Source organism: Geotrypetes seraphini, chromosome 2, assembly GCF_902459505.1.
Source record: "Geotrypetes seraphini chromosome 2, aGeoSer1.1, whole genome shotgun sequence".
In the NCBI taxonomy this organism is placed as follows: Eukaryota; Metazoa; Chordata; class Amphibia; order Gymnophiona; family Dermophiidae; genus Geotrypetes; species Geotrypetes seraphini.
This window is the reverse complement of record NC_047085.1, coordinates 459,437,945-459,455,758: the sequence shown is the minus strand read 5'-3', so window position 1 is coordinate 459,455,758 and position 17,814 is coordinate 459,437,945. Positions and strand designations below refer to the sequence as shown.

The 17,814-nt window shown below is 45.0% G+C and overlaps 1 protein-coding gene across 1 annotated transcript in view; it reads right to left on the bottom strand.

Moving 5' to 3' along the window:
• LOC117354292 (double-stranded RNA-specific editase B2-like) overlaps positions 1-17,814 on the bottom strand; it is a 708,392-nt gene that overhangs the window by 440,528 nt on the left and 250,050 nt on the right. The window lies entirely within an intron of this gene.

The window sequence follows — 17,814 nt, the reverse complement described above, 5'->3', positions numbered from 1 at the left end:
TCGGTTCCTCTTCTTCCTTCCTTCCTCCCCCCCCCCCCCCCCGCGGGACCCTGCGGCACCATCAACTCTTACTCCCTCTAATGTCGGCCCTGCAGCTCCAGACTTCCTCGCACCTTCTCCCCTCCCCCTTTGGATCGCTATTATTTTAAATGTTATAGCCGCGGAGCTGTATCCATCAGTGGAGATGTCTAACCTCGGCCTGCCCCGGAACTCTTACTGCAACAGTGACTTCCTGTTCCTGCCTAGACTGGCGGCTGCTGCAGTAAGAGTTCCGGGGCAGGCCGAGGTTAGACATCTCCACTGATGGATACAGCTCCGCGGCTATAACATTTAAAATAATAGCGATCCAAAGGGGGAGGGGAGAAGGTGCGAGGAAGTCTGGAGCTGCAGGGCCGACATTAGAGGGAGTAAGAGTTGATGGTGCCGCAGGGTCCCGCGGGGGGGGGGGGGAGGAAGGAAGGAAGAAGAGGAACCGAAGCATGGCAATTGTGGGGAAGTGCAGAGCTGCAGGGAAGAGTGTTGCGGTACCCAGCTGGAGGGAGAAGGAAGATGAGGGAGGGAATTAAAGGAGATGCCAGGGCTTGGAGCGTAGGAGGAAGGTATGCCAGGCTAAGGGAAAAGGAAGGGGGAGATGTGAGAGCATGGAGGGGGAGCGAAAGATGGAAGAAAAGGAAAGGAGAGAGATGCCAGAGAATCAGGGAAGGGGAGATACCAGACTATGAGGAGAGGTGTGGGAGAGGGAAGGCGAGGAGAGAGATGCCAGACCAATGGGGTGAAAGGAGAGATGGAAGGGGGAGGCATACAGTTTCTGGAAGGGGCATAGAAGGAGAGAAGATGCCATATAGGGGAAGAGAGACGGCAGACAGTGGATGGAAGGAAGAGAGTTACAAGAAGATGAGGAAAGGAGAAACCACAGAAGACAAAGGTAGAAAAAAATTTCTATTTATTTATTGCTTTAGGAGACATGTGTCACTGTTTCTGTGAAGCATTGTATGCAGAGTCCAGCTTCTTGCTGGTTCAATTTAACCTTTGTCTATGTATTTTTATTTTATCCCCCCTTTTACAAAACTGTGAAGCGTTTTTAGCACCAGCCTTGGTGGTAGCAGCTCTGATGCTCAGAATTTTATGAGCATCAGAGCTGTTACCTCCGTAGCTAAAATCCACACTACAGTTTTGTAAAAGAGGGAGGGGTTAGTTTGTGATTACATATTCCTTACTAGGCGAAGGTGTTTTCTGTGTTCTGTGTGTTCGAAAGACATGGTTTTCTGTTAGGATTGACGGTGTAGGATTGATCTGTGCTGGTCTGGCTTGTTTAGTTTTACAATGGGTGTATTGATGTACTGCTCACTGCAATATGTAAGATGCTGCCTTTTCCTAGGTACTCATGTGTGACGTGTGGTTTGTTACTAAAAATCATGTTTTTCTTACAGATGGGGGGGTGCCAAAAAATGATGGGCCCCGGATGTTACATATGCTAGGTACGCCACTGTATGTAAAGATACCAGAAAGCTGGCGTAGCAAAAACTTCTAAGTTTTGAGTATTTAACCCTCCCACAATCTCACGGGCACTCGTTTCAAGTTTATTGAGATTTTGATTTAAACGCAATATCAAATATTTTCAATGCGTATAACAAAAATAAATTTGGGGAAATAAATAAAACCATTTGAACCAGTGTTCCCGCTAAGCTGCGCTGGCGTGCGCTGGCGCACAAAATATTACATCGCAGCGCACACGTTTCTCGTCACAGCGCACGATCGGAAGAGGCGTACGGCAGATGGCAGGGCGGCGAGAGGAGAATCGGGCGAGTTGGCTCATAACTTGCTGGCGCCCGATATTTTTGGCTCACGGTGAAAAAAGTTTGCTCACAACACCCGCCCGCTTAGAGGGAACACTGATTGTGAGCCCACCAGGACAGACAGAGAAAAATGCTTCAGTACCTGAATAAATTCATATAAACCATTCTGAGCTTCCTGGAGAGAACGGTATAGAAAAATTGAACACATGAATAAATACATATATTCAAAGAAAGTTAAGGTGTGTGTGTGTGTGTGTGGGGGGGGGGGGGAGGTTGTTTGTGGTAAACATCGACAGTAATGCATGGTATGATATCCCTTAGATTGGATTTGACTGCATTCAGCATCTGTACAATTTATTTCTTTATTAATATCAAATGGACCTTAAAAGACATTTTCAGAATAATCTATTCTATTAAATGCAATGTTTATCAGAATCCTATATGCCATTCAAGGTCTTTTTTTCTCACCTGCAGTTCTAAGACTCTGAAGTTAACATTGCATATATTGCAACTGAATCCTGCTCAGATTATCTGATGATTGCCGAGTTCTGCTGGTTGCTATTGAAAACAAATATGAAATGCAGCTCAGGCTCTTTTATATCTGCTTTCAAAAATTTGCCTATAACTTGTATACATTATAGTTGTTAAATTAAATAAAATTTAAGGCTTGGACCTAGTGATATCCTTTTTGGAATTCTAATGTTATGGTTCTGCTTTTAGCCACAACATTGTCACCAAAAGTGGGCAAGCAGAGCGACTGCCTTGACATCAAAGTGGTCCTTTGGTCAGCATTTGAACCAGAAAGAGAACGAGGAGGTGCCAAAAGCAACATTTGACCAGGAAGCTCTTCTCTCCAGTAACTGCTGCATCCATAGATTAGCTTAAATCTTCAGGGGCATAACTTTTATTGCTCGGATATCAAATGCTTGCTCAAAATTGCTTTTCCTTGCTTAGTATTTTATTGCCAGCTTGAACTTGACATTCAGGGTCCAGAGACAGCTGCAACTTCAGCCAAAAGTCAAAGATATCACATCACAAAATCCATGTCACATATGGAAAAGTGACAAAAGATTACGCAAATGAACCTTGAGATATATTCCTGGAAATATGGGGTGGTAGCATCTCTGAATTTGGAGCATATCATCCTATTAGATAGCCAAGAGCTTTATGGCTAAGTCAAAATAGACTATCATATTCTGTGATGGAATAACTTTAGCCTAGAATTAGCATGATTCATGGAACTCTGCAATGGAATTGTTCATAAGAACATAAGAGTTGCCCTAATGGGTCAGACCAAGGGTCCATCTAGCCAAGTATCCTGTTTCTAGGAATGGCTAGTCCAGGTCACAAGTATCTGATAGAATCCCAAAATACAGCAACATTCCATGCTATTTAATACCAAGGATATGCAGTGGCTTTCCCAGATCTACCTTAATAATGGTTTATGGACTTTTTCTCCAAGAATTTCTCCAAACCTTTTTAAAACCCAGCTACATTAAGTGCTTGAACCCAGTGGCATTGTAAGGGGGGGGGGTGTGCGGAACACCCTGGGCATCATCGTGGTGGGGGCACTCTCACCTCTTTGCTCCCCCATGCCACACTCTTGCCCTCCCTCCCTTGCCCTCCTGCCATACCTCTTTAAATCTTTATCAGCACGAGCAACAACTCTGGTCTGCTGCTCGCGCCAGCCTGGCTCCCTCTGAAATCACTTCTGGGTAGTGGGGCCAGGAAGTGACATCAGAGGGAAAGCCAACACTGGCACGAGCATTAGGGTGGAGAAGCTGCTCGCGCTGGCAAAGATTTAAAGAGTTTCAGGGGAGGGGGGAAGGGAGGGTGTGAGTGTGAATGGGGCATGTGGGGCATGGAAGAAAAGGCAGAAAGGAGGGTGCCACCACCCCTTTGCTACACACTGAGGTCTCCTTTTACGAAGGTGCGCAAGCATTTTTATCGCACGCACAAGATTAGCGCGCTATAGCGTGTGCTAGCCTAAAAACTACCGCCTGCTTAAAAGGAAGCTGTAGCGGCTAGCGTGTGCTAAAACCACTAGCGCACCTTCGTAAAAGGAGCCCTGAGTTCCACTGCTTAACTATATTGCACTCTGAGTGAAAATATATTTTCTCCCGTTTGTTTTAAATGTGCTATTATATATTTATTTATTTATTAATTAAAAAAATTTATATACCGCATACAACTATGCGGTTTTCATATCACATACATAAAATCTTGTTTCTTTGCGAATACCACATATAACATAGACATATCTAAACAACATCATAATCGTCTCTGTTATGAGCAGGGATAAAACGTAAATTCGATCAATTCAGAAATACAAGGAGTGGTATATCAAATCTTAAATAAACATAAACAAGCAGGCTTTAAATCATACATTACTGTAAAAAAAAAATCTAAAAAGGAGATTATTAGCTGGAATAAGCCTTAGCATAGGAAGGCATTGGCAAATAATTGAGTTTTCAGCATTTTCTTAAAATTCATCCTCCCTTTATGAATTGTCGCTGAGGGCAGGATTCTATACGAGGTGCCTAACCCAGTAGGAGTCTACAAAAATGGCTCCCACTGCATGTCAATCAAAGTTAGGGGCTGTTTCTAGAATTGTGCCTAGTGGCGCCTAAATCAACTTCGGTGCCGGTAGGCGTCATAAATCTTAGGTGCTGGCGTATTAAGCCAGGGTTTGCTTGGCCTCATTTAATGGTGTCTAACAATCCAAGCCCAAACTCCGCCCCTAACCATTCCTATTTTATCTGGGTAGGCACCGCTAGACAGGGTAGGCACATACTGAGTGAGGCACATACCAGCTGACAGTGTGGGCTGGTGTGGTAAATGGTGCAACGCCTGTAGAAACTGAATGGGTGTTGGAGTGTTTGCTTCTCGACACTCGGCTGTGCCGCTTAGTAAAAGGGGGGAAGGGGTGTCATTTTTCTTAAATTGGCTTTTTTTTTTTTTATATATATTTGTTTATAAAATTTACACATTATTATCAAGCATATCATCTTGTACAGAAAGCGAGATCAAGAAAACATAATATTATTATTTACTTTCAAACCTGAAAATAAATCAAAATATAAGAAGAAAAATAAACATCTTAACTTAATCACACACTAGTCCTCAAATTGGGATAAGAGTAGAAATTAAAGAATATTTTAACAAAGAAAATCACTTAAACTGCTACTGAAAAGAGAGCTAATTATTACATGGGTACTTATCAATGCCAATTAAGCTGATTAAAAAATTGTTAGACACCACCTTCGATAGACGCCCTGACCTAGGCACCTACCGGTAGGCGTCTTTTATAGAATCAGGGACCTTAGTCTTTCTACTTAGTGAAAGAGCAAGCAATTTATTCACATTTACTTGTTCTACTTTATTCAGCATTTTATAAACCACTATCATATCTCCCCTCAGCCATCTGTGATACATATAAATTTATCTTTATCTTATCGCAATTTTTCGTTATTATTTTCTAAAACATGCAGCCCATTCCAAACAGGGCCTCTCGGACATCACCTACCAAAATGTACATCTTATACTCTTGCTCAGCAATTTGTATTTCTATTCTCTTGCTTTCTTAAAGTCTCTGCTCTCCGTATTTCCTCTGAATATCTGCTTATTGTATTTCGCTGAATGTCTAGCTCTCTTGATTGTAAACCGCCTAGAAGTTGCAAGATTGTGGCGGTATAGAAGAATAAAGTTATTATTATTATTATTATCTCCTTTCTGAGCCGAAGATTTCTAATCTCTTTAGCCTTTCCTCAACGAGAGTCAGTCCATCTCAATCATTTTGTTCGGCCTTTTTGGTACCTTTCTAGTTCATCTTTTATCAGATGTGACGACCAGAATTGCACACAATAATCCAGGAGTGGTCTCTCCATGGAGTGAAACAGAACATTATAATATTATTTGGTCAATTCTCTTTTCCTTTCCTAATAATGCCTAACATTCTGTTTGTTATTTGGCCACTACCATACACTGAGCAGAAGATTTCAATGCATTGTTCACAAAGACACCTAAATTCTTTTCCAAAATGTTGACTCCTAAGGTAGAACTTATCATGTAGCTATAATTTGGGTTATTCTTTTTTATTCTTATTCTTATTTTCATATTTTATTAATATTTGTTACATCAATAACAAAGATCAGGAAAAGCAAAAGGAAAAGAAACAAAACTTACAATTTCAAAATAAGACTTATGCCAAGTCCACATTAGAAGAAGCCGCTCCATACAGAAGGTAAAAATTTATATAAGAAACAATATATAATCATCCTTTGCATGCTAAATGACCAAATCCAATAGGTCCTTAAACTTCTTCAACAATTACATTAGTATCTAAAACTTTCAGTGAAACCTTATCAATCAAGAAATTCTCCAATTGTGACGGATCTACAAAAACAAATTTATCCGCTTTATAGTTTACAACAGTGGTTCCCAACCCTGTCCTGGAGGACCACCAGGCCAATAGGGTTTTCAGGATAGCCCTAATGAATATGCATGGAGCAGATTTGCATGCCTCTCACTTCCTTTATATGCAAATTCCTCTCATAAATATTCATTAGGGCTAGCCTGAAAACCCGATTGGCCTGGTGGTCCTCCAGGACAGGGTTGGGAACCACTGGTTTACAACACATTTGCAGGGGAATTTTTTTTAAAAAAGTAGCTCCCACAGCCATAACTTTGGGTTTAAGCTGTAGAAACTGTTTTCTCCTATGTTATGTCTGTCTGGACACATCAGGAAAAGTCATTAGTTGTTGTCCAGAAAACAAAGCTTATTTATTCACAATGTACAATTTAAGTATAAGTTATTCTTTCTAATGTGCACCATTTTGCACTGGTCCACGTTAAATTTCATCTGCCCTTTGGATGCCTAGTCATCTGGTCTCCCAATGTTCTTCTACATTTTCTCACAGTCTCCATATGATTTATCGCCTTTGAATAGTTTTGCGTCATCTGTAAATTTGATCACATTCATCGTTCCCATTTCCGGATCATCTATAAATATGTTTGCGCTGGCCCCGTTTCATGGGGACAGCCTTTGTTGCATATAGGTTCAATGTTGTTTCATGTTTGGACATTTGAGTTATGTGGAATGAATTGGGTCCTTGTATTACTGTTCTCAGCAATTAACCTATTGTAGCACCTGTGCTACATTTTAGCCTTTGAATTTTGTTGTGATACCTGCCTCTAAGAATGCTGGGTAGAAGAACAGAATTGCCCTCTCCCTCTGAATGATCTCTGAGCAGAAGGTCATGGCAATCGACCGCTAGAAACTGACCCTTAGGGCTCCTTATACTAAGGTGTGTTAGCGTTTTTAGCGTGTGCTAAACGAAAAATACTAATGCAAGCTCTGTGGAGGCGTTAGCGTTTAGCGTGCGCACTAAGCACTTGCTAAAACTGCTAGCGCACCTTAGTGAAAGGAACCCTTAGTTTATTCCAGTGTGTTGAGTAGTGAACCATTCCACACTGAGGCAGCACCCAGCTGCTTTACTTTCCTATTAAATGTAGAAGGCCATAGTGTTTTCACCGGGTGACTGATATCTGCGACCGTGCAATTCATTATTCCTAATGCTGTGACCGCTGTCATTGGAGATGGTGAGTGGGTGCCAATTCTCTCTGGGAGAGAATTTGGTTACGCAAAGCAGACTCATTCTGTATGGACAGAATATTAATCCAGCTTGTTTCAAGAAATCTATTTAATTGTCTATTTGTCATCAATCATTTAGGGCTCCTTTTACAAAGGTGTGCTAGGGCCTTAATGCGCGCTAAAATGCCACTTGTGCCACTTGTGCTAGCCGCTACCACCTCCTCTTGAGCAGGCAGTAGTTTTTCGGGTAGCCCTAAATGTAATTTTGGATTAAGATTTTGGAGTCTTCCTCATTAATAGAAAGCTGCCTCAATACAGTCACAGGTCTAGCTCCTTGGAAACACAGTTGGTCTGAAGGACCTTGTGAAAGCCAGGATAATGTTAAAAAGCAGCTGCCCCAGAACAGACAATTGTGGCACTCCACTATTCACCTCTCTCCATTGAGAGAAATGTCCATTTAACCCCCCTCTCTGTTTTTTGCTTCTTTTTAACTTTTAACCAGTTTCCAATCCATAATAGAATACTGCCTCTGATCCCATGGCTTTTTTTTCATTTTTTTAGCAGACTCTCTTGAAGGACTTTGTCAAAAGCGTTTTCGAAACATAGATACATCATGTGGCTCACCTATATCCATATATTTATTCACTCCTTCAAAAATGTAGCAAATCAGTGAAGCAACACTTCCTTTGGCTGAATTAATGTTGACTCTGTCCCATTAAACCAGATTTACGTATCTATGTAGTCAGTAATTTTGTTCTTTATAATAGTTTCTATCATTTTGCCCAGCACTGATGTCAGGCTTACTGGTCTAGATCAGCTCTGGAACCTTTTTAAAAATTGGCATTACGTTAGTGACAGTCCATTTTTAAGGTACAATTGATGATATTAATGAGAGGTTACAGATTACTAGCAGTAGATATTTTATTTTTGGTCTTGCACTAAAAATCTGTGGGCCTGATACTCAAAGCGAGTTATGTATTTATTAACAATGGGTGAACACATTAATTGCCTATATATTTTCAGTGTTTACATGGAAAAAATCAGGTCATACAACTAACCCCCTCTTTTACAAAGCCTGATACTAGGGTTCACAGTTGCCATTTTGAACTCAGCACTGGGGATCCTTCCTGCCCTTAAATATTAGGCACCAAGTAACTTTTCTGGTGGATTTCCAGGGATCTTCAGAGGGATGTATACGGGTCAATTGCTTCCTTGGAGCAGGGGAACTTTTTGAGTATATGTATGTGTGTGTATGTATGTGTGTAGGGGGGGGGGAGGGATAGGGGGGCACGCTGATGTGACTGTGGGAGGAGGGATTGATGCAAAGGGGATTGGGGCAATTGATTCTGATATGATCCAGGGAATACAGACGGGTTATTTAATTTATATTTTTATAACCCATACTTTCATCTGAAAATGCTGTACAGGGTGGAGAAAAATACATAAAAAAAAAATCAGTTACAAATTTCATCACATTTAAATGCCCCCCTCCCCCCCCCCCCCCACACACACACATGGAGTTCCAGTGAGGGAGGACATACAAACCTAACTCATAAATATTCATTGTAGATAACCTGAAAACCTGACTGCCTGGGAACCACTGCACTATATTCTGCCTCTACTCGTAACCTAGAAAATGCTCCAAACAATTACTTCACATCTAAATCGCATATTTTATTTTTCGGGGTTTCATTTTCCAGTATTCCGTGCTCTGAGATGTCACATTCGCTGTCGTTTTTCTCCCACTCTCAATGGGATGCTTCTCATTTTGTATCACACAGATAAACATTAATTCCACGTCCTCTGCTAAAGAAATTTCACAGCCCTTCTGTTTCTTGGTGTCAGAGAGCTCTGCTATTACCATTTAATATACCAACAGGATCCTTAGACTGAATTACAGCCCTATTTGCCCTTAAGGAATATGTTTAAGCTAGTAACACATGTAGCAAATAGGCCTCGATATCCTAAATACTGTTTTGTAATGAATCTTATTGCTACGATATAATTATGAGTACAAATGGATAGCACATTCCTTTTTTTTTATGATAGCAATTTTCTTTCAGTCTTGTTTCTTCTTTTTTTTATCTTCCATGAACTAAGAGGCCTTAAATTTGATGTCCCCCCCCTTACAAATTGACTGCCCTTTCATGTCAGGAGAAAAACGCCCACTCAGCATAGCGTGAATGGAACCTGTCTGCAGTGGGAAGGAGGAAATCGAGGTGATCCTTTGTTACCAACTACATTAAATCCAACCACAGCTATAAGCAGCTGGCAGCTTTGATTTGGATGTAGAACACTGATAGTGATAAGTGAAAGTTTGGCACCGAAGGGAATTAAAGGGCTGTGTGGCAGCTTAATGGAGTCAATTTCTTTTTGTGTTATAACCATTACAGGCAGTGTAGAGGTATACAGGGAGTGGTCATGGAATCCAAATATACCGTTTACTGTGTTTGCTGGAAACACGCCTATTAATGTGTGCTAACAGTTCTTGTGGTTCCTTAGAATTTAAGAAACAGTAATTTCCACTTTAACAGGTAAGGGCTAGATTCACTAAAGTCAGCGATCGTTGCTAAACCTGTTTTCAAAAGAGACACATCCTCCGCATCTTGTCCACGCAACGCCCAACGACTACCCAACAATTCGAAGCAACTCTCTCTCCCTGTGCCCCTTGGTCTCCCACGCACACACTCGAGACATTGAGGAGGGGGGAACTAACAACTTGCAGAGAAAGCGCTTCACTCACCAACCTACCAGCCATTGTATGTCTAAACCCTGAAGCAGACCGATCAAAACTCCCTTTGGACTGCAAGGGTCTTCCGACGACCCTTTGCTTTCCAATCACCCTAGTGCAATATCATCTCCCTGACTACGTAGGTCCAGTGTCTCCTTCCCCCACCCTGCAAGGTGGCGGCAGCTAACGGGCAGAGAGGCAGCGCTGTGTAGACAGGTTGCCTGTGATTGACCTCGCCAGGGCCTTTCCTCTGCCACACCTGTCAACAAGAAAAGTGTGGCAGATGCGGCAGAAGAGAGGCCCTGGCGGGGCCACCACAGGCAGCCTATTACCCCCACCTTGGCAGAGCCGAGGGGAGGGGAACCGGAGAAAGAGAGAGAAAAATGCTGAATCCATACGGGGATAGGAGGAGGGATGGCAGTATACAGGTGTAATGGACATGGGTAAATTGCACCCCTGCACTCGATTTTCTGAGATGGTTCCAGCACTACTGATTACAATCGAGCATATGCTATATAGGACTTTTCTCTTGTATCCTCTTCTTCAGGCTTACATTACCCTGGCATTCTTCTTGCCACGCTCCCTGATCATAGTTCCCTCCCCCCCCCCCCGGCAGATAACTAAAGTTCTTGTTTCTAGTTGCCTTACGGTTTGTTATTCAGAGCACCATCTCTCCAGGGCAGCCTGTATTATGGTTCTTGCTGAGAGCACGTGAAAGGAAAAGCTGCTTTAATTCTTGTCTTTCTTGAAATGACCAGCAGTACTTATCCATTTGTGCTACACAGGTAAGAAAAAAGAGTATCTTACTTCTGAGGTTTTTTTTTTTTCATGTTAATTAGATCTTTTATTTTACAACTCTCTTCCACATTCTGATATGATAAAACAAAGTCAGTTGTATGACATCAAGTAATGCCCTTGGTCTGCAAATATGAATATGTGGATTCTCATTCTGATCTGGAAAGGAGAGGAACAGGTCACAATACTAGACAAACAGAAGGCTGGTTTATTCAGAGATTTTTATGGGACAAGGTAAAACAAAGTTCTCTAGGATTCTCGTTTAAATAGTATTTTATAACAGAATTTTATAATAAAAGAAAAAAAGAAATATAAGTGGAAATAAAGAAATTAGAAAACAGGTAAATAAATGGGGGTGGGGCATGGGCGGGGCAGAGCTAGGGGGCCCAGTATACTTGTGTGGCTAGGGGCCCTCAAAGAATTAATCCTGCCCTGCCTGTTTAAAGAGAGGAGCATTAATGAAAGCCCAAGGAAGTAGAAAAAGAGTTCATGAAACAGGAAGAGAGCAGAAGATCAAACATAAAGTAGTTTAGTGACTTCGGCTGCATAACAAGAAACAAGCAGTGAGACAATTTCATGCATTATACAGTATTTGGGTTGCATACATGTATAGTATTTCCTTGTTCTCTGTTCTATTTATTAGATTTCATCCTTCCCATCAGTCTTATTGTTTTAACACCGGTGATTACTACAAATTAATAGTTACAGTGCTTGACCTACTAATCTAGTATTAGTTGCACATTCTTCATTACTACCGTATTTTCACGCATATAACGCGCGCGTTATACGCGTTTTTACCTACCGCGCATACCCCTCGCGCGTTATATGCGTGAGCGCGGTATACCAAAGTTTTAAAACATAGTTCCCACCCCGCCGACGCCCCGATTCACCCCCCCAGCAGGACCGCTCGCACCCCCACCCCGAACGACCGCTCGCACGCGCTCCCATCCGCACCCGCATCCACGATCGGAGCAAGAGGGAGCCCAAGCCCTCTTGCCCGGCCGACTCCCCGACGTCCGATACATCCCCCCCCCCCCGGCAGGACCACTCGCACCCCCACCCCGAACGACCGCTCGCACGCGCTCACACCCGCATCCACGATCGGAGCAAGAGGGAGCCCAAGCCCTCTTGCCCGGCCGACTCCCCGACGTCCGATACATCCCCCCCCCCGGCAGGACCACTCGCACCCCCACCCCGAACGACCGCCGACTTCCCGACAATATCGGGCCAGAAGGGAGCCCAAACCCTCCTGGCCACGGCGACCCCCTAACCCCACCCCGCACTACATTACGGGCAGGAGGGATCCCAGGCCCTCCTGCCCTCGACGCAAACCCCCCTCCCCCCCAAGAACCTCTGACCGCCTCCCAGCCGACCCGCGATCCCCCTGGCGACCCCCACGACCCCCCCCACCCCCCCTTCCCCGTACCTTTGGTAGTTGGGCCAGAAGGGAGCCCAAACCCTCCTGGCCACGGCGACCCCCTAACCCCACCCCGCACTACATTACGGGCAGGAGGGATCCCAGGCCCTCCTGCCCTCGACGCAAACCCCCCTCCCCCCCAAGAACCTCCGACCGCCCCCCAGCCGACCCGCGATCCCCCTGGCGACCCCCACGACCCCCCCACCCCCCTTCCCCGTACCTTTAGTAGTTGGCCGGACAGACGGGAGCCAAACCCGCCTGTCCGGCAGGCAGCCAACGAAGGAATGAGGCCGGATTGGCCCATCCATCCTAAAGCTCCGCCTACTGGTGGGGCCTAAGGCGCGTGGGCCAATCAGAATAGGCCCTGGAGCCTTAGGTCCCACCTGGGGGCGCGGCCTGAGGCACATGGGCCCAACCCGACCATGTGCCTCAGGCCGCGCCCCCAGGTGGGACCTAAGGCTCCAGGGCCTATTCTGATTGGCCCACGCGCCTTAGGCCCCACCAGTAGGCGGAGCTTTAGGATGGATGGGCCAATCCGGCCTCATTCCTTCGTTGGCTGCCTGCCGGACAGGCGGGTTTGGCTCCCGTCTGTCCGGCCAACTACTAAAGGTACGGGGAAGGGGGGTGGGGGGGTCGTGGGGGTCGCCAGGGGGATCGTGGGTCGGCTGGGGGGCGGTCGGAGGTTCTTGGGGGGGAGGGGGGTTTGCGTCGAGGGCAGGAGGGCCTGGGATCCCTCCTGCCCGTAATGTAGTGCGGGGTGGGGTTAGGGGGTCGCCGTGGCCAGGAGGGTTTGGGCTCCCTTCTGGCCCAACTACCAAAGGTACGGGGAAGGGGGGTGGGGGGGTCGTGGGGGTCGCCAGGGGGATCGCGGGTCGGCTGGGGGGCGGTCGGAGGTTCTTGGGGGGGAGGGGGGTTTGCGTCGAGGGCAGGAGGGCCTGGGATCCCTCCTGCCCGTAATGTAGTGCGGGGTGGGGTTAGGGGGTCGCCGTGGCCAGGAGGATTTGGGCTCCCTCCTGGCCCGATATTGTTGGGGAGTCGGCGGTCCTTCGGGGGGGGGAGGGATGTATCGGACGTCGGGGGGGGGGCATCAGGCTTTCAGGATGGGGACAGACCTTCAAGGGGGGACAGTGCACGGAAGTCAGGGGGGGTGAACGGAGAGTCGGGACAGCGCACGGAAAGTCAGGGCGGGCGAAAGGAGCGTCGGGCAGCATGCGCGGTATACCCGTGAGCGCGGTATATCAAAGTTTTTGTGCAAATCATCGTGATTTCTGCGCGCTATATCCGTGTGCGCGTTTTATACGGGTGCGTGTTATTTGCGTGAAAATACGGTACTGTGGTAGCCAAATTATTACTCCCCCCACCCCCCACAGTGGATGATAGTGGGACCTGCGTGTTAACAGGAAATGTACTCTTTCTGAGATCTTTAAACCCCTTCCTGTCATTTATAATGCATGTCTTGTGAGTGTATTATTAAGGCAAAATAAAGGAAAGCGAATCATAAAGATCTGTACGCATTTAGAGATCAGTTTCAGACACAGGCACCAAAACACGAACATGACAACTCTTGAGTTGCTGAAAGAAGCTTCCCACGCATGCACACAAACGCACACACACGTGCATTGATGCCGAGACTGAACATAATACAAATGGGATAAATATTTTTGCTATCGAAAAGAATGAAATTTGCAGGACCCTCGCTACCAACATCATCTCAATGTCTTCAGTGCATAAATATGATCTACGCGCTGGTGCAGGGATGAAAGTGACATGGCATATAAAATTCTGGTTACATCCAGCATGGCCAAACTGATAAGATCAGGCACAAACTGGATTTTGGCCTGTCAGTTCCGAAGATGATTTTTCAAATAAATTAATGGCATATGTTCACAGAACAGGAAAATAAAATATACCTACATTTCCAGAATCATTCATGTTAGACTGTGAGGCACCTGAAACAGCATTTGTTCTATTTGTTTTTTTCACATTTACAGGGCCGGGGAGTAATGACTTAAAACTAATCATTATTCCCCAATCCTGTAAAACTGAAAAACAATTTCAGTGTCTCATAGACTGACACATTTCTTTATGATTCATGATTTTTTATTTTGCCTTAATGAAATCAGAATATTAACAGTAGTTCCAAAAATTTTTATTTAAATTTGATATACCATATTTTTCAATCCATAAGATGCACCTGACCCTAAGACGCACCCTAGATTTGGAGGAGGAAAACAAGAAAAAAAACATTCTGAACCAAATTCTCCCTGCCAGGCTCTGAACAAAGCCCACTTCCCTCCATGTCCTACCAGGCTTTGCAGCCAGCTCCTCTCCCTGCAAGGCTCTGTACCCTGTCCCACCACCCTGTCCTATACTCTGCCTCCCCCCCCCCCGGTGGTCTAGTAGTAGGCCAGGAGCAATCCGTCCCAGCTGACTAACAATTTTTATTGATGAATAAACAATCCAACAGCAGTAGTATACATTATACCACATTTCCAAAACTATATAACAAACAACAAATATAACAATTCAAAGAAGGTATCACAGATCATCAATTTTTTCTTTGTTATATAAAGAAAAATACCCTAATTCCCCTCCCCCCACCATCCATCCTGTGAAACAGCAAGAGGTAAAACACAACATTCCAGGGACCAGTGTTCTTAGGACCCCTGGAGATCAAAGGATACCCCCTCAACAGTCAAAAATATCAACCCCCCTAATCTAAAACAAAAAAGCAGATAAAGGTACCCGACAAAACCCAAGACTTAGCCAAAGCAAAACCCTAACCCCGTATCTTTTAAATCTCTCCCTCCCTCGCTAGACAGCTTTCGTACTCAGTGGCACACAGGTCAGCAGCGAGAGCTATCCGTGTTCCCGCTTGGCCCCGCACCATTTTCTTAATGGCTGGCATCAGTTCTCGCGGGGCCTTAGGCGCTTGGCCCCAAGGCCTACCATTCGGAGGATGGCGGGCCTGCTGGGCAGACGGGCTTGCAACCTGTCCGTCTGTACAACTAATGTAAATGAAGGGGGGGGGGGTTTGAGTGTGCAGGGGTCAGGGGGTCACAGGGTTCAGGGGGCGATCGGGGATTCGGGGGGCGATCGGGGGTTCGAGGGGGGCGGTCATGGGGGGGGTGCATCGTGGGCAGGAGGCCTGGGATCCCTTTTGCCTGTATTTTAAGGTGGGGTGGGGGGGTCGTAGTGGGCAGGAGGGCCTGGGATCCCTCCTGCCAATACTGTAAGGGGGTGGGGGGTTGCCGTGGGCAGGAGGGCCTGGGATCCCTCTTGCCCATATTTTAAGGGGGATGAGGGGGTCGCAGAGCTCGCACCTTGGCAGGAGGGGTTGGGCTCCCTCTTGCCGGTATTAGTTTGGGGGTGGGGGGTAGATCGTGGCAGGAGAGATTGGGCATTTCTCCTGCCACGGATTGCAGCAGTTTGGGGTGGGGCGATCATTGGGGGGGGGAGGGGTGGATTCTGTAACTGGTGTTGTTTTTGACAGGCGCTGATTACAGAATCCAGCTTTTAGGCGAAGGACTTCATTGGGAAAATCCTGAAAACCCGACTGGATTGCGGCTCTCAAGGAGCGACTTTGAGACCCCTGGTTTAGATGTAGTGGCCGTCTGGGGGTTTAAACTGCTGAACGTAGAGGTAGGCTATTCTCAAAAAAAAAACCCTTATTTTGGATGTTTTTTGTTTTTTTTTAGAATGGACATTTTCCCTGTTGCTACTTTCAGCGTTTAGGGCCTTAGGCCAAAAGACTTTTTTAATTAGGACTTAGGACTTAGACATTTTTTAATTATTATTATTATGCCCCTTCACATTTTTATTTTTTGACAATTTCCAGGTCTTTATGAGATTGTTCTGAAGAATACAAGCTATGTAAAATCCTTTATTGTCTTCAACAGGTCTGGTGATACTGTCATTAATTTACATCTCTACATGAGTGCTTTCAACCAGAAATAATTTTCAGCATTCTCTTTGGCAAGGCTAGCATTTCAATATCCAATTAGAAGAGGACTTCAGATCCAGATGTGCTCTTGAGTCAGATTTGACTCCTGATGAACACCCCCCTCCCACCTTGTAGTTTTCTTGGCAAGATACAGAACTGGTTGGCCCTTGCCTTTCAACAAGCTGTGGTAAAAGCTGGCCTTAGCCCATCCTTATGTAGGTTTTTCCCGTGTGCTAAGGCCATTTTTACTGCAGGCAGAAAATGACTGATTCTCAATTTGTTCCATGTGGGGAAATATTGTCATTAGTATGTGGCCATTAATTAGTATGAGAACACTTACTGATACTTTTTGTAGGTGGCAAGGGCTCATGCACTAATCAGTTAGCCCGTGGTAATGTGGATCTGCTAGTTGATTAGCACTGAAAGGTCAACTCTTTGCTCCCAGACATACTCCTCAAAGAAAAACATTTAAAAGTTTTTAGTTGTGACAAATAGAAACCTATTGCTGGATGCCTCAACAGTAAGCCCTTTAAGCTGGGGTAAACATGTGATAGCGCTTACTGCACCTTAGTGAAAGGACCTCGAAGTGATTTCCCAAGGCCGAATGGAACTAATGTGGGATTCAAACTTAGGCCCTCCTAACTCCCAGCCTGCTGATCTGACCATTAGGTTACTCATCCACTCCCTGATGAGGGCTACACCCCCCAAAATGGAATTTTTATACCTCTGAGGTATAAGTGTTCTAGTGAAAAGCACACAGTATTGTTATTTTTAAAAGATATGAGGGATCTTCAAAAAGTTTTCGCACTTTTATTTTTTTAAACACTATGGGGCTCATAATAATAATTAAAAAAAAAATCTAAAAAATGGCCTGATCGTCTAAGCACCCATAATCAAAGCTGTGGGCGGGGCCTTAGGCACATGGGCCGGGTTGGATGGTTTTTTTTGATAATGGACATTTTCCCTGCTTCTACTTTCAACGTTTAAGGCCTTAGGCCAAAAGGGGACTTAGACGTTTTTTTTTATTATGCCCCTTCACGGGGCTCATAATTGAAACAAAAAACCGCCCATGTTGGCACTTAGACATTCTAAAAGACACGATGTCCAAGTGCTGATAATCATAAGAACATAAGAATAGCCTTACTGGGTCAGACCAATGGTCCATCAAGCCAAGTAGCCCGTTCTCACCGTGGCCAATCAAGGAGTAACAATATTCCATTCTACCGATCCAGGGCAAGCAATGGCTTTCCCCCATGTTTTTCTCAATAACAGATTATGGACTTTTCCTCCAGGAAATTGTCCAAACCTTTTGTAAAACCAGCTACACTATCCACTCTTTTTAGGCTTCTAAATCCTGCTGTGCACCCAGAGCAGAAAGGGGCATTTTTGGAGAAGTGGTTAGGGCAGGATGTAGGCAGGATGTGGGCCGACCTAGACTTAATTGTCCTGCAGGAATAATTGAAGGTTTGACAAGACTTATATGTTGTGACGTAGGCAATTTAAAAACAGGTATAAGTGTCCAAAAGGTATCCAAAGTGA